The sequence below is a fragment of the Aedes albopictus genome, chromosome 1, assembly GCF_035046485.1.
Source record: "Aedes albopictus strain Foshan chromosome 1, AalbF5, whole genome shotgun sequence".
NCBI classification, from domain to species: domain Eukaryota; kingdom Metazoa; phylum Arthropoda; class Insecta; order Diptera; family Culicidae; genus Aedes; species Aedes albopictus.
Window position 1 is genome coordinate 46,001,763 of NC_085136.1, and position 23,510 is coordinate 46,025,272.

General features: G+C 41.5%; 1 protein-coding gene across 2 annotated transcripts in view; it reads left to right on the top strand.

The window, feature by feature from the left end:
- The window catches only part of LOC109397859 (uncharacterized), a 469,989-nt gene that overhangs the window by 264,997 nt on the left and 181,482 nt on the right, over nucleotides 1-23,510 (top strand). Inside the window, exon 1 of one of the 2 annotated variants that reach the window (XM_029855003.2) lies at nucleotides 6,677-7,050. The exons of the other annotated variant lie outside the window; for it this stretch is intronic. The gene's annotated coding sequence lies outside the window, so the exon portion shown is untranslated. Of the gene's footprint in view, nucleotides 1-6,676; nucleotides 7,051-23,510 lie in introns of those variants that run through there. 2 annotated transcript variants of the gene reach the window in all.

The window sequence follows — 23,510 nt, forward strand, 5'->3', positions numbered from 1 at the left end:
TATAATTTTAATTCACTAACTTCCTACGAAACTCTCCCTTTTTCCAATAATCCACGAAAATTCATGCGAATTAGCAGTTCCCGGCTATTACTATTCCTTGAATTTGCGATGAGAATTTCGGAATATTAACAAACGTTGGCGTTTCCGGCAGTCTGAAAGCACAGAATACAATGCTCTAATAGTGTTGTGTCGACACTACACACTGCTAGCGCTAGCTCGAGGCGTCTAATTTTTCATGCTTATGCAGTTACTTTTCGTTTGTAAATTTCTTGTACATCTTCGGGGAATCATTCAAAATCTGTAATCAATTTACCAGATTTCTAGGTTAAGCACTCTTCTACCATACTTGCAATTCAAACCCATTGTACAAATGACAAGTTCTTGTAGACATTAGCGGATAATGTGAGATATGCACTTCAAACGGAATCGCTCAAGCAATTTTCGTTCAGTTCATTATTTGTCTGTGACCGAAAGGGTCAAGAAATTTAACACAGCAAGCCCCATTTGATTCGGCGTTCCGCGTGCTCATCTCTTGAGCGATTCCTTGCCTGAATTTTCCTCGCATTGAGATAGGCCAAGAAATTTCTGACGATCTGCGTACTACCTATAACTGTGCTATACTAGCCCAAACCAGCAAATTCAAAAGAGCCCAAAATGAACCTTTTTCAGGCTAAAATTTCCAATGCGTCAAAACTTACTCCTTCTGTTAATTTCGTGTTTGGCCTACCCGGCAAAATATCAAACACACACCTGTTACATTCCAAGCCTTTGCTTTTCTTCTTCAAGCATCACCTACCGCAATGCTTTGAGAGCATTAACAAATACATCAGGCAACATAATTTCCGATGCTCTTCCAGAGCATCTTCAGCCACACCAGCTGAAATCATTTTATTCTAGAGCATCCCCGGCACTTCAGCTGCAACCATTTTGATCCGATGCTCTTCTAGAGCATATTTGGTCACATCAAACGGATCAAAAAACACCTAGACGATTTTCCATTCCAAAATCGAACAAACTCCGGCGCTCTTCCAGAGCGCCTTCGGCGTCACCAGCCGAATCGAATTCATTACATAATGCATCCGGCGCTCTTCCAGAGCGCCTTCGACTTTGCAAGCCGAAACCAAACCTAGCGTGGACCATGCCAATTCAATTTAGCAACACATTCCGGCGCTCTACGAGAGCGCCCAAAGGTCTCCATCCACATCAGTCGGAACCGCTTTCTTCCGATGCTCTTCCAGAGCATCTTTCGCTTCACAAGCGCAAAACTTCCAAAATTTGGTTTTGAAAAATGAACATCAATGTTCAAATTCAATCGCACACGCACACATTTTTTTTCTTTCCTGTTTTACTGCATCAGATTCACCTACTTTTAATTATTTTTCACTTACCCTTGTTGTTTCAGTACCAGTACGATTTTTTTACTTATTGCTTGAAACAGCAATAAATCCTGGCAGGTACGCCATTGTGCAGGTTCAATCTCCACGTGCTGGGTACATTGCGGAGCGCACCAAAAGACGTCCACCGCGTCCGACAGTCTACCGAAGAAAGAGGCAGAGTCATGGCCAACCTTGATCTGGTCGGCACCGCGCTGACAGTTAGGCGTTACTAGGGGTGTGTTGTGAACTACCCGTTAGCATACTGAGGGGTAAGACTACGCACACGCTAAAGCAACACTACTGAGAGAGTATTCGATACCACACAGGAAGTATTATGAAAATTGAATGTACCTCAAATGTTATTCCATATATCGTAGCTTTGGCCCTCTAGTTTCAGAAGCTAGTGCGGTTTAAAATATTTCATCTTAGGTTTTTTTATATTTTTGATTTTTTCCCTATTTTTCCGAACAAATATCTAAAAAAGTCATTTTAAGGTAACGTCCCATATAAAAATGTATGGGAAAAAACTCAAGATGAATTATTTTAAACCACACATTTTCTGAATCTTGGTCCAAAAATATAGCTCTAACGAATAAATTGTACCTCAACATTCAGTTTTCATAATACTTCCCTTTGGCCATAGCGTGCACCGTTAAGAAGTTATGGTAAAAGTTTTTTTTGAATACCTGTTTTTTTTTTTCATTTTTAATGGAGTTCTATTTGGTGTTTCTCCTGGAGTTCTGTGTGGAATCTCAGAAGGAACTTCTTGATGAACCTAGAGAAACTTTTAGATGAATTTCATCTGGGATTCCTGAAAGGAATCTTAGAAAGATCTTCAAGTAGAATAACAGAATGATCTACTGGAGGAATACCAGTCAGTGCTGCCATGGTAAAATCAGTGCTGGTTACTCAAGGTTGCCATATTTTAGCGCCCCTATGCTGGTACGCCACCATAAAAACAGTTGCAGTTTTGCCCACTTTTCGGATAGTTTTTCCTAATCTGGACAAACATGCTTTGGTAAAATTGTGCTAATCCAAAAATGATGCTGAAACATTCATGCATTCTTTCCTCAGATAAATTGACGAATTTCCGGAGGAATCTCTAAATGATCTGCTGGAGCAATTCCTGGAATAATATCTGTAGGAATTCCTCTCAATTTTCTAAAAATAGTTTTTTTTAGAAATTTCTTAAGGAATTCCTACAAAGGAACAGAAGCTCCTTGCCCAAGTAACATTTTCATAGTCAATTAGGCTTGTAGAGGTTTTGACAACCGTCTTAAACCCTAATACCTTTCATTTTGGATTTATGATGGTTCTAATAACCTCTTCTAGTCTATTTGACTAAAAAATGTAAATCTTGTAGAACCTCTTAAGAAGAATTCTTTGAATCTCGATGAGCATTTCTGAAGAAACCATTGGAAAAATTCTGAATCCTTGAAGAATTTTCCCTGGAGAAATCTTTGAAGCAAATTCTCAAGAAGAAAGTTTTTAAGAAATATCTGAAGGAAAATCCCTGGAGATTTTTTTTAAGAATCTCTATAAAAACTACGAAAGGCACCGCTGAAGCAATTTCAGAATTTTGGGAAACTTATTAAGGAAAATCTTCTGTAATTTCGGAAGAAATCCGTGGAAGATTTTCTGAAAAAATCCCTGAAGGAGTTTGTAAACAAGTCCATGAATTTATTTTAAAAGGCAGTCATGACAGGTTTCTGATGCAAATTTCTCTAAAAATGGATTTTTTCTTCTGATTTTTGAAGAAGAGTCCCTTAAAAATTGCAAAAGGAAATTTTCGAGAGATTTTTCAATGAATTCTGAATTTCTGATTTTCTAGAGGAATCTGTGGAATATTTTTCGAAGTAATTACTGGAGGTATTGCCGAAAAATTCCATGGAGAGATTTTAACGAAATTTCAGGAAGGTTTTCTATAGCAATCATTGGAAAAAATTCTGGAGGAATCTCTAGGGAAATTGCTGAAGAAATTTAAGTAGAAATTTCTGGAGCAATATATTAAAGACTTACTAAAAGAATCTGTAATTATTTTTTTTAAAGGACTTCGTTGAAGATTTTCTGAAAGAAACTTTAGAAACTTTATAATATACGGAACAATTTCGCAAGTAATCTATGAAAAAGTTTCTGAAGGAATTCTAAAAGAAATTTTGAAAATCGGAAGGAATCCCCTGCGGAACTTCTTAAGAAATTCCTTGAAGATTTGGTATGAGAATCTCTGGAAAAGTTTATTAGGGATTACCTATAATGGTTTTTGAGCAAATTACTGAAAAAATGTCTGAAGGAATTCTGAGAAAAGCAACCCATGGGAGATTTTAAAAAAAAATCTTCCAAGCAAAATCCAAAAGTTCTCCTAGAGGAGTTTGGAAGGCAGTCCTGGACAAATTAATGAACCAATTCCTTAAGCGAAATTCTGGAACGATTTCCAGAATGATATAAAAACATAATCTCTGAAGGAATTTCTGCAGAATCTCAGAAGACTGCCTAACGAAATGTTTCGAGAAATTTCCAAAGAAATCTTCAGAATAATTTCTGAAAGACTCTAGAATTTTTACGGAAAATTTAGGATGAATTGCTTAATCTGAATGAGTTGATTAAGAAATTCATCCTTAATTTTTGTAGAAATTCTTCCTGGGAGTTCTTCTGAAATTCATCTAAAGATTTCTTTGTAAATTTTTCGAAAATTTTTAAAAAGCATTCTTTGAAAACTTCTGAAGTAAACACTTCGAAAATGTCCGAAATAAATACTTAAGCAATCCCAAAAAAGACCAAATGGATATTTATAAAGAATCCGTGAAGGCATCTTCTGGAGAATTTAGTGGAGCCCTTTAAGAAGCTTTCAAAGGAAACCCTGGAGAAATTTTTAATAATATTTTTTAAAGATTTTCTAAAAAACTCGTGCGAAGAATTTATTAAAGACCCTGTGAAGGATTTTCGAATGGAATCCTTGGGGAATTTCCTGAAAAAATATCAAACGTGTTTCTAAAGTAATCCTTGCACGATTTTTCAAATAGTCTTTGAAAGATTTTGTATTAAAAAAATCTAAAGGAAACTCTGAAGAGCTTGCTGAATAAATATATTGGGGAATTTCTCAAGCAATCAATGAACAATTTTCAAAAATATCTTTCGGAAATTTCTGAATAAATCTCAAACAATATTTCCTAATTATTCATTGAAAGAGCTTTTGAACGAATCCGTTAAGAAATTTCTAGTGGAATTCTTTTGAAAAAATCAAAAAGATTTTCGGATTATTATTATTGTTGGCTCTTTATTATGGGGATTTTCAGCCCGAGGCTGGTTCATCCCCGTTTTTTGGAAGGCTTTGTCAATATTCCCGAAAGAACTTTTCAAGTAACGTTTGAAAGATTTTCTCAAGTAATCTTTGGGGAAGTTTCTGGAAATATATAAAGAGGGATTTCTTAAGACATTCTAGTGAGTATTTAGCTACTCCTTGAGGGATTGCAGAATGGTTTTCTGGAGAAATCGTAGAAAATAAGAGACTCTAGGAGACAGAACTCCATAAAGTTTCTCAAAAGGACCATTTGGGAAAATTTCAGGATAAAATAATGAAAGAATTCTGGAACGAATTCCTGAAGTAACTCAGAGTTAACTCCCGGGGAAATACCAGAAGGACTACCGGAGGGATTTAAGAAGGATCTGCAATAAAAATCCCAGATCTCGTCTCACATAGAACTCCTTGAGGAATCTCAGGAGCTTCTTCTGGAGAAATCCCAGAAGTAATCCTGAGGAACGCCAGAAGAAATTCCTAGATAAATACCAGAAAAAAAAAGTTTCCAGAAGGAATGTGAAATCAAAAATATCGATGTTTGATCACCAATTATATTAAATGTGAATAAATTTGAATTTGAGTAAAATTACACATTTATATCAATGATACTCATGAGCGAGCAAAAGCGCTTATACCTAGACTTTCGAGCCAGGACTTAAGGAGTAGGTCCCATCCCAAGAAGATATGCTTCAATGGAGTGACATTAACTTTCTTAGGGGCTGTCCATAAACCACGTGGTCATGAGGGGGGGTTCGGCCAATGACCATTTTGTATGGACCAATAAAAAATTTTGTATGGACTAATGACCACGCGGGGGGGGGGGGTTTGAAAAGTCCCAAAAAAATGACCACGTGGTTTATGGACAGCCCCTTAGCAACGTCACTCCCGTCGTTTTTGTTTATCTATAACATATACGATACGTATTGGCTGGGCGAGATATCGCCGTTCCACAGCTCTTTTCGATTGTATTCAATAACGCTGCACAGTAAGCCTGGCCGCTTCAATACATTTAATGGATTTCCGATGCCTTGCAAGTATGACAATAATAACAAGAAAAATGATAAAATTAGTCGATTCATCATTTTCCAGGGTTCTTCTAGCAGACGGCTGTGCTGCTGTGTGCACTGTGCGCTTATTTGTCCCATCTAAATAGGGGTTTGTATAGAACATGGGACAACTATGCCATCCACGGCAGTGTGTATGTGTTGACTAACCTAACATAACTATTTAGTAGATCTCATTTATTAAAAGTTTGGGTTACGTTCGCCCTAGGCAACAACAAACCGACAATACGTTTGCTTCTACCGCAGGTATGTTTGGTTTTGCAATATATTTTTCGCGTTTCATTCCGTTATAGCTTTCCAAACCCATTTCTTTCATTGAAATCGCACGCAAACGTATCCATTCTGAGTAGGCCTTATTCTAAAACTGGTAAAGGGGCACGACACTCGACCTGACAGCTAACAACTGTTTTACAGCGTCAACCAGACAAACAACAATGACATATCGGTCTGTCACCGGCCCGCTACGCCACGCACCTGCGCAGTGACTGTCACCACCCTGCATCCGTTTTCCCAATATGTATTGCCGAATCAAGGACAATAACCACCCAAACGAACATTCCCGACTGAATTTCCCCTATTTTTCACCTGCACGAAGCTGCATCGTGACGGTTTCCGAACCCTCGCGAACCGTGCCCGTGGTCCTTGGTCATTGTTTTGCTTCCTTCCTTCGCTGTTTGCGACAAGACGCGTGCGAAGGAACCGAATCAAAACAAGCACCCGAAAAGAACGGAACAACAAGAAGGAAGGGTGCTGCGTGTGACTCATCCCCTTGATGCGTTGTTCAACTGTCAACGGAGGGCCACCCGGCCCGTCCGTATGAAGGGGAAGACACTTGCTCGAAATGTAAATTCAATTTTGATTGCGTGCGGACGGACCGGCTCTAGGGAGCAGGCGCAGTTCCTTTCCAGGATCGACGAACACGACGACGTCCAGTAGACTACCATACAGTGACCGCATTAGTTTCGACTCGGATTTCGCCTCTAACGGAACGGATTTTAACCCGAATTTTGTACGGTTCTTTCCCTGTTGAAAGAGATTCTGGTGGTGTGTGTGGTGAAAAAGTTTCATCAAATTGAATGGATTTTCAATAAAAAAGGAAAATTAGAAACAAATTATATCCCAGTAGAAAAATTGGATCGATCAAAACAAAAACAACAACTACGCAGGCAGCGAACGCGTGTGAACGGACGGACAGGACAGCTGTGTGAAAACATGGCCGCCATGGGTGGTGCGGTTCCGGAAAATTGAGGATATGTGAGCGTGAAAAGTGCAGTTCGTCTCGGAAACAATCAAGCGACAAATTCCAAGTGAAAATGTGAGTCAGTTCAATCGAAGGAGGCTGCTGCCGCAGCAAAAAACGGATTACAACTCAGCGAGGGTTTTGACAGTTGGATGCTCGTCTTCGTCGATGGCCACGACAACGAAGAGACACGACAATGGCGGCGGAGACAGGAAGTAGGCCGCCGTTCGTGCATTTTTTTTACAGTCAGCTGTCGCCGCGACGACCATTATCGATTTTTTCCCGTACAGAAGACCGGGCGCCCCGTTGTCAACCTCCTCTATACATGGTGGAAACTCCACGTCATAACAGAGATAAGGGTGAACGCAGGAGGCGAGATTGCAGAAGAATCGTATAAGGGAACTGATATCTTATCGATCGGTTTGCTGGGATTGCAACAACGAATCAAAGTGCAGGATTGGGATTTTTTGTTGCATGGTTTTGTTTTGGACAAGCGCCAGATTTTACGTCAAATGTATGTTTGCTTATCGCTGGATTATTGACGAAGGTCGTTTTTGCAGGTGTAAGAGGCATTGCACTCGAACTGATTAGAAATTAATTGGAAGCTTTCATTTTGAGATGTACGTAGAAAAAAAACGGGGTTATGTCAAACATCTTGTCAGTTTTTTCTGTCGAAAAACATGGATCTGTTTTAAGGGTACCCCACACGACCATCAATACTTCATCAATATCGCTATTTTTTGACGACATTTCCATCAAACCTTGAGCTTAATCGGAAAATTTTCCAAAAATACATTGAGAAAAATATGAGTTTGACGAAAATTCCGATAAAAAGTACCGATATTGATGAAGTATTGATGCTCGTGTGGGGCCCCCTTAAGCATTATCCACGTCATATATTCATTTCAAACAGATTCTGTTTGAAATAAACATAAATATTGATCGTGACGTGTGACAATAACTCTCGAATTTTCTACATTCCCATCCTCAGCAATCCATTTTTCCATTTTGTCGATATCGATTTAAAATTCAAGTATCTACAGCGCTTGTTAGTCATGCAAACGTGAATATCAGGTACCCTCGGTACGTGACATTGTACGACAAACACGCATAAAGTGGATAACATGTGTGCAGTGCAGCACCACAAAAGCACAGAAGAGAAAAAAAAGATAGCTACCCCACATCGCACAACCCCCCTTCTTGTCGGTCCACGATTCGTTCGTCAGTCGCCCGGTAGTCTCGTTTTGCTCCAAACTCCATCAGACTTCATCGTCGCCGTCCATTCATGTGGGTCTGTGTGAATGTGTTAGTCCTCAACTAACAAGGCTCCTTTGATTGGTGGTCAAGTCGCCCCAAGTGCCTAATGACATGGCACACTATGTTTGCTTGCACTACTGGAGGAGGCTGGCTGCTGGTCGAATAATGGTGCGTAAATCACCCACCACCATACAAATACGACGAATCACCGAACGGAGCGCAATGGAACGGAGGGAAATGTGGTGGACGGTTTTATGCAAATTTTGTTGCTCGCCAGTTAATGTCGCGATTTCACAGCTGTGGTCATTCGCGTTTGCTGTTTGAGTTTGACGGGCAAGCATATTTGATTTATTCGATGGTCGATTGATATTCGCGTGAGGTAAATATTGAAGAATTCAAGCAAAACTGTTTCTGGTGAGATCATGCGGACAGGTTTTGAGTGGATTTGAGCCTTGATTTGAGTGGTAAAGAAACCATCGTAAGAGAAAAGGCTGCGCGTGAATTGCTTTTCTAATCAGATGTTTACGTTTCGATGATCACATTAGGTGAGACCATCAGCATCTGTCAGATGATTTAAAACACTAACAGTTGGTTTCAGATATCCACAAATTTCTCCAGGAATCTCTCCTAAACATCCTTCAGGATTTTTTGTGGGATTTCTTTAATGCTTCTACTATGGATAAGATTATGCAATCTCGAGGTTTTATTAGATTTTCACAACGTGTCTACCACTGCTTTTGGTCGAGGTAGACGAAAAACGAATAAAATAGGAGTTGAAGCCCCTGAAGAAGACTGAAAAAGTGATCGAAACGTTGGTAAACAAATAAGTAAAAACGTTAGACTGTTTCAATACTGCATAACCGTTTTCAGTAGCATTATTGTCCCATTCAGTCAAATTCTTCCGAATGCTTTTCTTCAAGACTTTCTCAGAGGAACGCTCTGAAATCTATCTCAAAAAGTCCTTCCGTGAACTTATGCAGCAATGCTTTCGAGAGTTTGTTCAGAAACTTGTTTGGGGTATTTGACTGGAATTCCTTCGAGATTTGCTCCAGTTAATCTTTGCGGATTTTTTATAAGATTCCAACGGGAATTACTTCAAGAAATCGTTCGGAAACCTTTCTGGGAGTTGTTTTTTCGAAGATTCTAGAAATTCTTACAAAGATCTCCTTTTCTTTCTAAGATTCGTTCTGGAATTCCGGAATTCCTCAAAGGATTTCTCTGGACTGATCTACGAAATTCATAGTAACTGTTTCCAAATTTCACTCTCGGTAAGCGAATTTCCAAATCTGGTCTAGGTAGACGAAGAACGAATAAAATAGAAACAGAAGCTCCTGAAGAAGACCGAAGAAGTGATCGAAACGTTGGCGAAAATCAAGTTTTGATTTATTTTTCGTGGCTGTATAGTCGCTTCCAGTAGCATTATTGCCCCATTCAGTCAAATTCCCCCAAATCATTTTCTTTTTCAGGAATTTCTCAGAGGAATTTTCTAGAAATTCTTCTAGGAAATCCTCCAAGAGTTTCCCGAAAAAATCCTTCCGTGAACTTTTTCAGCGAAGCTTTCGGAAATTTGATCAGTAATTCATTTAGGATATTTTACTGGAATTCCTTCGAGGTTTTCTCTAGTTAGTCTCCTAGATTTTTTTTGGGATTGCTACGGGGATTACTTCAGGACATCTTTTGGAACCTTCTCCATGAGTTTTTTTTTCAGAAATTCCAGAAGTTCTTACAAAGATCGCCTTTTCTTCCAGTTATGCCATGGTAAAAACAGAGCTGGTTACTCAACGTTATACCTACAGGTACGCACTCATGGAAATGCCTTCGAAATTGCGGCCAAATAAGTATTATCCCGGAAAACCCCACCAGGCACGATTCTTTCTCTGAATTGTCACGGAAGAGGCATTCTGGCCGGAATTTATTTTATGATTTGGTCCAGAATTCTCATTAAGATTCCAATGAGAACTCTTTTGGAATGTATTCCTTGTCTAGTACTCTTGTAGATTTTTTTCATGATTGCCTCTAGAATCATCAATAAGAAATACTTCAGGGATTCTTTCAGAATTTATCTAATATGTATCGGCATTTTAAGTGAAAGAAGATTCTTGCAGTATTTTCTAGAATCTAGAAGTATTTCAGTTAAAAAAATTTGAAAGATTAATCTGAATATCACTTAAGAATGCATTACTGTTCATCCATCTCGTTGAAAACGTCACCAGGATTTTTTCAAGAAAGTAACACCAGTGTTTTCAAGAAATTACTCGAAAGATTCATCATGAATCGAGTTCTCGAGTTTATTATTATTCTTCCTGGGATTGCATCAGGTATTCTGAAGGAAGTTTCTTCAAGTAGTGCTACAGTAGTTCGTGCATAAATTCCTTCATATATGTCTTCAAACATTTTCGAAGGAAATCTTGAAAAAGTTTTTCTTTAGGATTTTTCAAGAAATCCTTTGAGAAATTTCTCAAATTTTTTATAGGAATTTCTTTATGAGTATTTCCAGAAATTCCTACGAAAGTTTCTTCAAAAGATGCAATGCCTGTTTTTTTTTAACAGAAATTCGGAAATTCTTTCGGAAGTTCAGATTTTTTGTTTTTTTTTTTTTCATGAGCTTTTTCAGAAATTATTGTTGAAATTGCTCCAGAGGCTCCTGCATATGTTCAGAGAGCACAATAAGCGAACCAGGTGGAACGTACTCTGAAGAGCATTGAAGAGCCACGAAACGAGCATTGTGGCGTACACTTAGGCATTTTTTTAAGAAATTTAGAACGTTTACATATTATCTTTTTCGCTAGTTCATATCACAAGTTGATTTAAACCAGGAGCAGCCACGAAACGAGTTGTGGCATTGAGTGTCCGGCCATTTGGCCGAATGCCATCTGGCCGAATAGTCGTTTGGCCAAAAGCCGTTTGGCCGAATTATGTTCAAAAGAATTCAGAGGAAGTTTTTGACATCCCAACTACCAATATGATCATCAGAAATATTTCCTTCTTTTAATCATCGGCTATTTTTTCTAGTTTTGATATTCAGAGATGAGTTGGCGTTGAATCTCAAAGATTTTTCCTTCTTTGAATCATAGGCTGTTCTTTCGAGTTATACTGATGCGAGGAATAGTGACATCGTCATTTAAGTTCATCATTTATTTTCGGCCAAATGGCATTCGGCCAACTGACCCTTTCGGTCGAATGGCGTTCGGCCAAACGGTATTCGGCCAAACGGCATTCGGCCAAATGGCGTTCGGCCAAATGACCCGGAACTGTGGCATTGTGGCGTGCACTTAGGCATTTTTCGAGAAATTTGTTTATTTTTCACGAATCATATTTTGTAGGCCGTTTTTTTAAACTCTAGGTGATTTAAACCGTCGAGAAAAACTCGTCAGGAAGTTCCCCCAGGGTTTCTCTAGAAGTTTTGTCAGGTATTGTTTCAGACCTTTCTTCGGAAATGTTTCTGGTTAAGCTTCAGAAATTTCTACAAATATTTTCTCAGCAATTCCTTCAGAATTGCTCCAAGATCTAATCCTTGATATGTTTAAGGATTTTTAATAAAAACTCTTCTCCAGTTCCTCCAGGTATTTCTTCAAAGATTCCTTCAAAAAATTTCATTTTTAAAGATATTTCTTTAGTGGTTCTCTAAACTATTGTAATTGTATAATACATTCTTCCCAGATTTTTTTTTTTTTCGGATGTATCTCCAGTAGTTGTTTATTGTTTATTCGTCAACAGGTGAAATCGCCACCCCAATGGCAATGGTGCATCTTAGTAGTTCTTCCAAGGACTCCTTCAGAACATCCGCCATGGATCCTTGGGGAACTTATTGAGAAACTTCTTCAAGGATTCTGCCAGTAACTTTATCTGCAAATTATGCAGGGATTTCTGCAGACATTTTAAGGAGATTTATTTAGAAATTCCTCTAAAAATTTCCGTCCAGGAAATTCTCAGAAAAAAAAATCTGGAAGTACTTCCAGAGTTCCGTATGATGTTTTTTTCTAGAAAATTTTTACTTTAGGTATTCATCTCGCAAATTCTGCAGAGAAAAAATCACAAATTACTTCAGAAACAAAAGTTAAGGAATAGCTCCCGAAATTTTTCAACCAATAATTCTAAGAATTTTCAAAATATCACCGGAAAGTTTTTTAAGGAACTCCATCAGATAATTCTGCAGAGATTTCTTTAGTAATTCTTTCAAGAATTCTATCAAGAATTCTATCAGAAGAAACCCCTTATTTTAATTCCTTGAAATTTCCAAAAATCTAAAAGAATTCCTGAAGAAATCTCCGGTAGAAATCTCAAAAATTAATGTATCCAAAATGGAATATTTGAAGAAATCCTGAGGAAATTTTGGGAGGATTTCCACGAGTATTTTTTTTAGTTTGCTGGAGAAGTATCTGGAAAACTCCTCGAAAAACCCTTGGTGGAATTCCTCGAAAAATTGAAGAATTTTAAGAAAAATCCTGGAGAAACTTTCTAATTATATTCATGGAGGGTTTTTTAGAAGAATTCCTGGAGCAATCTGTGGACGCATGTCTGGAGGAATACCTGTAAAAGTACTTGAAGAAACGCCTGAATAACCTTTTGTAAATATCCCTTGCAATGTTTTCAAGAGAATTCCTGTAGAATTTCCTTAAGGAATTAATGCAGAATTTTTACCATAATCCTAAGAGGAAATGCCGCAGAAGTTTATCGGGAGATACGCGGAGGAATATCTGGAGGAAATCCTGATGGAATCTACGAAAGAATACCGGAAAGTCCGGAAAGTAATAATTCAAGAATCTTTGGAGGAATGTCTGCAGGATTTGAATCCCTGTAGAAATTCCAATAAACATTTCTACGAAAGTTTTGAATACAATCCCTAGGGAAATTCCTGAACAAATTTTTGGCGAGTTTCTAGATGAAATACCCGCACAAATTTCTACAGGATCCTTCGGGAGAGCTTATGGAAATAAAATAGTAAAATTTATGCGATAATTTTTTTAAAAAATCTGGTGGAATCCATGTAGAAAACTCCCTGGAGAAAATTTCGAAGGATTTTCCAAACGTATGGAAGAATTTCTAAAGTAATTCCAGGCGGAGATCCGGTAGGAGCCATCAAAACATCTCTTGGACAAAATTCTGGAGAAATTCTCGAGGGAATATCTAAAGGATGTCTTGGATTTTTTTTAAAGAATTCGAAGAAAGATTTGTGAAGAAACCACCGCCGGTGGATTTTAAGACCAAATTCTCTAGGGAAGTATTTCCGAGGAATCCCGTGGAAGTTTTTCTAGAGGCGCGCTTGGAGAATTTTCTGGATGAAATTAACAGCTCAACGCTGGGTAACCTCTTGCCATGAAATATGTTCTAAAAGAACTTTTTCTTTCGGGGATACGACTGAGGTTATGTACTGTTACGGTTTGGCTTCGCAGTCTTAAGGGGAAAGGAAAACACTAGTTTTTGATTATTCCCGACGTTTCGGCCCGTTTGGGACCTTTTTCAAGTGTTCAATCTTCAAGGTTTTCTGGTCGAAAACAGTTTCGCTAAGCTTGAAAAGTCATACGGTCGTCTTGGTTTAGTTTTAGTCCGATCGAGTATGGACCGTTGTGATGTGGACAAACTGTTTCTTCTCCAGCGGTCTGGAATGCGGGTTCTATCTTCACGATCTTCCACCCCTCAAGACTGTGAAGCGAAACCGTAACAGTTCTAGAAGAATTTACAAAAAGAATCTGTAGTAGACTTCCAGAAAGTGATTTTTGGAGAATTCTCTGAAGGAATCCATAGATCAATTTCGGAAGGAACCCCAGGAAGGTTTTATAAAGGAGTTCTTTGATTATTTTCCCATCATCAATGCGAGGATTACCTACGTATGGCTGCATAGTCATACCGAAAGGGGATGATCTACCTAATGGTTTGTTGAAGCAGGGTAAGCTAAATTCACTAGAAACTTTCGGCATATCACATGAAAGTAGTTATCTCGTAACAAAAGCCTGGGTACCTCATGAACATTAGCTCCGAAAAGCAGTTCATTTAGGTTACTTGAGCTACCCTTCGGAATCTTCCACAACCTTTGCGTTTCGCACCGAATAACAAACTCCCAACAAGCGAACTTCCGAATCTTCTGAAAACAACGTTTACTTTTGAAAGTTTTATTTCCAAAAGGGCTCATCCAAGACTCCTTCCATAAGTTTAATAAGAAATCGATCTTAGGATATTTCCGGAAATTTCTTCGGGGAAGCCACTGTAACGTCCCCCAAACATTTTCCTTCGTAGATTGCTCCAGGTATGCCCCCATGGTTCTCTTCCAAGAATTTTCCCGAAATTTCTGTGGATGACTTGTTCGCAAGTTCCACGAGAAATTATTATTTTCCGAGGATTTCTTGTGTTTCCGATGACTATTCTTGTGTTTTCGGGACACCTTCCAGGATTTGGTGTGAACAACATCTGGTTTTTTACCTTGAATCCCTGAAGAAATTCCTCCGGGCTATATCAAGACATCTTCTGGACGTTTTCAAAAGCATAACTCCATAGTTTTGTGCCCCATTGGCGCTATTGAACGCGTATTTTACATCCAGGGTCTCTACTGAACACTAGCGAATTCCCCTTCTCCTGCGCTGGAGAACTAACTCGGCGGTTTTAGTACCCGTTAAGATAGCGACTACGACCGAATTCTTCCGGAAACCGAGTTGGCTACTCGAAGAACCATCAGTACTCTCAGAATACCTCAACAGTCTGTTGAGAATGATCCTCTCGACAACCTTCCTCGTCGTGTCGAGCAAGCATTGGCAAATGCATAGAAGATCTGAACACACTGGGAACCTCAAAAATAGCTACCTTTAAGGCCAGGTTTGGAACACCGTCCGGATCTGTAGTCTTACGTACGCTAAAGGATATTGCAATTACTGCCAGTTCATCATCGGTAGTCCTTTTCTTATCACCAACTCCTGTCCTCAACGGTCCGATGAAAAAAGGCCAAGGGCTCGGATCATGACACGGAAAGAGTACGGATGATCTTCTCCAGCATTTCTGAAGACTGTTCAGTGGATGCCATTAGGGTTTGCCCATAAACTACGTATTTAGACCCCTCAGACGGAGGTCTGAGATGCCCAAAAATGAGTCTACGTTGGATGGACAGCGTCTTACATCTCTTGACCATGTCGACCATGTAGGCATCACCCTACTACTGGTTCGTAGTGGCACTCTGACAGAGACCCGCGCAGCAGACCATTTTACTTGACCTGATCTTGGTCGCGCGTGACTCAATACGTGCTCACTGCATCCGTCGCCTAGCCTGTCAACAGACGTGACACGCAGCTTTGTAAAAGTTTGAGCCCACCAGTGCAGTACACTGGTGGTCTTCCATTCCTAGGGTGGACTTGTTTAGGCATGGCGGCATCACATGCACACGAGAGCACCGCTGCTACCAACTGGATACCGATTAGACCGGATAAGTTTCTTATATGTATACCTCGTCGTTCCACCTGCTAAGGCCTTCCTCGGCCTAGTCGTCCCTTCGTTTGACTGCTGCCTACTGTTGTTGTAGTCGATACTGTAGGGATCCGCCAGGCATCATCTACCCTCCAGTTTGAACTACTTGTTAGGCCAGGACTTCAGAAACTATCGTCCATGATCGATTCCCCGCTCCGTTCCATTTCGGCTAAAGGAACTAAAGGCAAAGAGGTAGTACCGTTCTGGTTGTCGAAACGGCTGCCCTATTCCACGGCTCAGGCATTGAAGTCACCCTGATATTACCACCGGCCTTTGCCCTGTCAGTTCAGCTGGCATACAAACCATATTGCGGAGGTGCATAACGGGTAAAAAATAAGACTGATGTCCGTCCTCCACTCATTGACTACCTGACACAGCAGTTGCTGGGTCATGTCACAGTGGTTCAGATTTAGCTGCGTTACCGGAACTATAACCCTTTCAGCTGAGGCCCTCATGAAGGCCATAGATTTTCCAAAATAAATCACTAGGGAAGTTTTGGTCTGGCTTGCGCCTTATTGCCTTCACCTCCATATCGCCAACAAAGCTATGCAGTCCCACGACTTGTGTCCTCAGGTTTGAAACACCTGAAACAAACTTCCGGAGACTCATGTATTCCCAGTAAACGAAACAGACCGGCATGAGCTTATAAGCTTATAAGTATACTTATCTTAACGGACTTGTTGGCGTCCGCCACAGGTAGCTACACCAAGGCCACCTGTATTTCTGACGAGCTTTTCCGTAGTCGAACGGCTGCGGTAGCCACTTTCATTTCGTACTGTTGATGCAGTGTCGTGACGAGCCTTTCCGCGGTAAGAGTCCTTACCATCTTACGTAAGACATTCGTCGGCGCCGTTGTGCACATTGTACGCGCTAGATCTTCGTGCGAGTACGTCGAATACGTACATCGGCTCCAAGATACGTGAGCTTGGCATCGCTTGTTGTCGCCTTCAGTTCTTCTGAGTACGTAAAGTCGCCCTTCTCTCGCTTAACACCTGCTCTTCTACATTTCCTAGACTAAGGGTCCCTACTCTCTTGTTCCTATGTATTTTCCTATTATTTTTCTTCCTGTCATCCAGGGTTCAGGAAGAGTCCACTCCGTATCCCGCCCTAGCCTTTGATGGTCTCAACCTTCACTCCCGGCGTTAACAACCTCCTGGCCTTGCGAGCGCAGCATGGTTGCTCATCACCTGACTGTTGTCTCGCACGCTTCAGCGAATACAAAAACCTCCTTCTGTGTAGACTCAGCACCTTCAGCTTCACAGGCTCTGCTTCTGCCACAGTTGCCATGAGCTTATCATGCTGCTGCTTGGCCGTCATCTTTAACTTACGAAGTTTCAACAAAGCCTGCTTGTTGAGGTCCTTGCTGATATTCGACTTTGAAGACGCAAAGTCAATAATGAAATCAAGCTGCTGCTCAGTCACCTCCATGGCAGAATCTCTGTCCTTGTTGATGAGCGTCGCTTCAACCATGACCTGTCCCGACGCACTAACCGGGGAGGAAATTCCCAAGCAACACACATGGTTACAAAACAGACACGGCAGCGCATGTAAGGGCAGCACAGAAGCCACTGTGACTTAATGCGCAACCATTACCTGCACTGCCGAGAGTGTTTTGTGACCATGTGTGTCGCTTGGGTGGAGACCTCTATGCTGGTTTTGCTACCTCTCCCACTGATGGACTTTGCACAGGTCCTGTAGATATTCCCGTGCAAATCAGGTATTGGGGTCCTGAGTTGCACTCCTTGGTTCTTTCTTACACTTCCTGCAGAGTTTGTTCCAATCGGGATCTATACACTCCCCCGACTGACAGCCTTGCTCAAAGCACCTGACGCATCTGAAGCTCGTAGAAGCTGAATGGACACATCGGCAGTCTGATCTTCCCGAATACAGCCGCCATTCTATTGGGAGTTCAACCTTGGCAACATAGGTACCTGCCGGATCTTTCCGAAGGAGGATTCGTGCACTTGGTCGATTGATCTCGTGCTGCTGTTTGAAAACAGTGGCGAACTTCTCGGTGTCGGTTATCTCATCCAGGTTTTTACACTGGAGAGTCGTGTTCACCGTCAGGGCTTCAACCTTCTCGTTCAGGACACTTTGAACTAGTACCTAATTGGCATGAATGCCTCGCTACTCGCGTTAGCCGTCGCCTTTATCTTGGTCGATCTGCCGTTTTCATTAGGTATGTTTTTGATCACCAGCGATAGAACGCTCCACATGTTTCGTCCATGCAACACGAGCTACAGGACGGTTTACTCTTTTACTTACGGCTCCGACGGCCTACATGGTCTCGTGCTCCATAATCGACCTTCCGGCGGAGAAGAAGTTGTCCGTTTGGGTCGACTTCTGCTCATTGCACACATCAACCACGCTTCGCTCCTCTGTCAAAAGATCATACTGCTTCTTGGTCAGAGCCATCGACATGCGGAGCTCAGCTCATCGAGTTGTTTAGTGACTACCATCATCTTGGGTAGCCCACATCTGTTGCGGTTCAACGCCTGCATGACCAACAACCTGAAAGAATATCTAGTGACCCAAATGAGCATTTGAGTGTTCCAAACAGACATTCAGTTCTCCAACAGAACATTTTAACCGCTCAAATGGTCACTTATTGGCCCAAAATGCCATTTGAGGGGTTCTAATAAACATTTGTAAGGTTTTAGCGGACATTTGAATGTTATCTTGAAGTGTACTAGAATTTTTCACAGTGCTTCGAAGCTTCTATAAAAAAGGGCTCCCGATCAACGACAAGCTCGCGTACTTACCGTTCTCGTGCTGTAGCAAGATATGATTTACACACATCGCTACCATCTCATCTGACTGTTTTTGTAGACACAACCTTAATCTCGCTTCCAAAGGTTGTAACGCAACAAGCTACTGCTGTACTAATCATCATCGCCATTCATCTCATCGTCCTCGAAGATACATGGAGCATGACTCGCGCCCATTATAATGCCACTCGAATCGTTGATGTCGTCGTCTGTATATGTACACGGGAACCATAAATTACCGAGTCGAACGGCTCAATTACCGCACTGAGTAACAACAAAAACTCTCTGCAAAAACACTTATCATCAATGATCTCATCTTCACCTTCAGTGTCGCTTTCGCCGTAAGAGCCCTCACCTCGACACCCTCGCCATGGACCTCTTCCGTGCGCCTTTTCACGCTTGAGCTCGAGGTTCATTTCACCTGTACGAGTACGTCTAATACTACGCACGTCGGCTCCCAGATCCACAAGCTTGGCGTCGTTCCTCATCACCTTCAAGACATCCGAGCACTTGGACTGTTCGATCTTGATGACAAGCGCGTCACCCTTCTCGTGCTTGGCACCTGCCTTCCTACGTTTCTTAGGCTTGGTGTCCATACGCTCCTGCACGTCCTATGGTTTCTTCTTCTTCCGCTCAACTATGGTCCAAGGAGACGTTCTCTCCTTAATCCGCCCTAACTTGTAGTTGCTGAGGACAAAACCAGCAGTATAGTCACAACCCTCTGTTTCCTTCGATCCGGGACGGGCCGACTTTTTCAGGTCTACCCTTACATCTTTCCGGGCAGTTTGACTGGAGTCCGACTTGTCGACTTTAGTGCCGACCGTCAGGGTTAACAGCCGCTTGGTCTTGTGGGCGTTCCCGGGTAGCTCCTCACACGCCTCTGCGATTGCTTGTCCGCTACATAGTTGGGGCTACCCGTGGAAGTGAAGGCCTACGTTGGGTAGACTTGAGAATCTTAGACTTCACTGATTTTACCGCTACCGCAGTTTCCATGACCTTGCTTGGCCGAGTTTTCCATGCTCTTGCTTGGCTGCCGTCATTAACTCCGAAGTCTGAACAGGGCCTATCTTGGCTGTGGCGGCCGTCTTCCTCCGTTCTTTACTCTGTACTGAATCGCCGCGCCAGATAGATGCATGTGATTATCCTCAACCCTTTACTAAAGGGCCTTTAGTCTGAGTTAGGGCTTAGTCCCGAACTCCAGAAGACCACATCGTTGATGGTCTCTCTGTACCGCGCCTACTGTTGATAGATTTGCCACCTATGTTCGCGACATCCGCATTGATCTTTGCCATATCGAAGACCTCTTGAGACGTGGTAACTACCTCTTTGATTGGAAACCAACCAGTTGTACAGTTCACCGTTAGCTTAGTCGTATGCACCATAAAGTTCCCGTTGTCAGTGGGAATGCCAACAAAGAAGGGTAGATGTGTGACCTGAACTATTGTCGGCTTTAAGGTTTCCCATGTGTACCTGGACATTAAGGCTCACTTGTCGCAGAGCCCCTATTCACCGTGCAAATGAGATAATTTAGCCTTGAGTTGTACTCCCTGGCGATGTCATCATATTATCCACATTACCTTCAGAGATTGCTCCTCTCATGGCTTCTACACTCTACTATGGAGCCTCGTAGATGCTGAGCGGGTACACTGCCCAGTCAACAGTGAACTTCGCGTCTGCAGCCGTCTTGTTAACCGCCCCTGGAAAGTTAACCGTGACGATCTAGGTATCTGTTGGGCCTTTTCGCATGCGGATTAATGAACTTGGGACATTGATCTCGCATTGCGGCTTGCGGGTCGATTGCGAGCTCCTCGGCGTCGGTTATCTCATTCAGACTGGAAAGCTAGCTCCGCCGTTAGGGCTATAACATCAACCTCCTCGTCTAGGACCTCTTGGGCTAGCACCTTATGGGACGTGACTTTCTGCGCCGCCTCCTTCTTCAAGACCGTAATCAATTCTCCCACGCTGCACAGTAGGAAAAATCGACCCAAAAAACGGATCTTTTAACGCCGCTGGTTTCGGTACGTGAAGTTGACCATTTCTGACGTAAACAAATACGAGAAATCGAATGGTGCTAAATTCATTCACCGCACGGCACGGGAAGTGGTCCATTTTGCCCCATTTTGCCCTTTTTTCATACAAGAAGAGAGTCAAAATGTACTTTCAAACAACAAGCACGACTGTAGATCGTTGAAAATAGCTGCAGATATAATTAGAGATTCATAGCAATCATAAAAATACAAAAATAATCCTTCTAATGCTTATTTTGCCCCATATGCCCCAACAACTGCCGGAAATTCACACTTTTACCTAATTATGAATAGATTTTTAATGTTACTGATTTGAAGTCGATTTTTTTTTTTTTTTTATCTAGTTCGTTTATTTGGGGCTCAATCGCGTATAACGCTTTACGGAGCCGAGGATCTTTCTTTGTACTTAATAGTATACATTATACAGAGTAATAACTTTTTAATGATATCTGTTAGTAATGGGTGGAAGCCAGGGTACTCGTGGCAGCTCGAGGTTAGAAGGTCACATTTTGAGGGATGGACAGGGTAAGGATTGGGCCAAAGGTTTCACTGCTGCTCATCCGGGGGTGAATCGCATCTTGCTAGCGTATTCGGTGCCTTGTGGTGTTGGTACCAACTTGTTGTGGGACTTGGTTTTCCGGATGGCCAGGAGCAGCTTGGTAACACAAAGAGGACAAAACAGAGAAAAAAAAAACTGGAGAAGAAAACACAAGCAAATTAAACTTTTATACCAGCAGAGCGAAGAAAGTCGAAAATACATCCCATGTATGTGACATCGCGGGTCCCCAACACATCTCTCACAAGAACAAAGGGTTGTCTACCTCGGGCCTCAAGGGTATCCAAAAGTAGCGCTCTGGAGGCGTCATTATCCGGGCATTGCCAAACTACGTGGTCGATGTCATCATAACCGGAACCGCACTTAGTACAAACATTGCTCAACGCGAGGTTAATCCTGTGTAAATGCGCGTCTAGCGAGTAATGGTTGGACATAAGTCTTGACATCACGCGAATGAAATTGCGACTTACATCCAGACCATACCACCACACTCGCAAAGAAACATTAGGAATAATAGAATGTAACCACCGTCCCAGCTGGCCATCTCGCCAATCATTTTGCCAACTTTGAAGGGAACTCTGGCGAACAAAATGGAAAAATTCATCATGTGAAATTCTTCTATCATAGATCTCACCTTCCTGTGCGCCCACCTTTGCGAGAGAGTCCGCCTTCTCATTGCCATAAATTGAGCAATGTGAGGGGACCCATACAAAGGTAATCTTGTATGATCTTTCGACCAGTGCACCCATCTGCTCCCTTATTTTTGTAAGAAAGTAAGATGAATGTTTTACAGGTTTCATCGACCGGAGTGCCTCAATCGAACTAAGGCTATCCGAGAAGATGAAGAAATGGTCTACGGGCATGTTGGAAATCATCCCCAAAGCGAAGTTGATTGCTGCCAGCTCAGCAACATAAACCGAACAAGGTTCCTGAAGTTTGCGGAAGGCGGTGAAATTTTCATTGAAAACACCGAAACCAGTGGATCCATTTATGCGAGACCCATCAGTGAAGAATCTCTTACAGGAATTGACATTTAGGTACTTTTCGTTAAAAATGCGAGGAATAGATATACATCGAAGTTGATCTGGTATTCCATGAATAGCTTGTTTCATGGACAGATCGTATTTAACAGAGGAACTGTCATTAGTGAAGTGTACACGGGGAGGATTATAACTTGGTAGGCTTATATCAGATGACATGTAGAACAGATAGATTCTCATGAATTTTGATTGAGTGTTCAGACTGAGCATTTCTTCGAAATTTTCAATGACAAGTGTGTTGCTCACTCCACACTTGATAAGTAACCTTAGCGAGAGCTCCCAGAATCGGTTCTGGAGAGGTTTCACCCCTGCCAGGACCTCAAGGCTCGCATTATGCGTTGAGTGCATACAGCCGAGAGCAATACGCAAACAACGGTATTGAATTCGTTCCAACTTTATTAGGTGGCAGTTTGCTGCTGAGTGGAAGCAGAAAGAGCCATACTCAATAACAGAGAGAATAGTCGTTTTGTAAAGTTTTATGAGGTCTTCCGGGTGAGCACCCCACCATGTTCCGGTAATTGTGCGTAGAAAATTGATCCTTTGTTGACATTTTTGCACCAAATACTTGATTTGGGTACCCCAAGTGCCTTTTGAATCAAACCAGACCCCAAGGTATTTCGAAGTCAAAGACTGGTCGATTTCTATTCCCAAAAGATTGAGTTTCAGTTGGGCTGGGTTCCGCTTTCTAGAAAACACAACCAATTGAGTTTTTTGCGGAGCAAACTCGATCCCTAAATCTCTTGCCCAGATTGACAGATTATTTAGAGAATTTTGCAATGGTCTTTGCAACATTTCTGCATGTGGGCCTTTTAGAGAAACCACAGCATCATCTGCAAGTTGTCTTAGCGTGCATTGTCCTTCCAAGCAACTATCAATGTCTTTCACGTAAAAATTATAAAGCAAGGGACTTAAACATGAGCCTTGGGGTAGGCCCATGTAACTTATTCTGGAAGTTGTCAGTTGTCCGAGATTGAAGCTCATATGTTTTTCTGATAACAAATTATACAAGAAATTATTTAAAATTCCTGGAAGTCCACTATTGTGCAGTTTTTCTGACAATATTCCTATGGAAACTGAATCAAAGGCGCCCTTAATATCCAAGAAAACTGAAGCCAGTTGCTCCTTTTCCGCAAAGGCTAGTTGAATATCTGTTGAAAGCAACGCTAGACAATCGTTTGTTCCTTTGCCCTTGCGAAACCCGAACTGTGTATTTGAAAGCAAGTTATTCGATTCGACCCAATGATCGAGTCGTGATAGGATCATTTTTTCCAACAATTTCCTTAAACATGATAACATAGCAATTGGGCGGTATGAATTATGATCAGACGCTGGTTTACCAGGCTTTTGAATAGCTATTACTTTGACCTGTCTCCATTCATGCGGAACGATGTTGTTCTCCATGAATGAGTTGAACAGGTCCAGTAATCGTCTTTTCGCG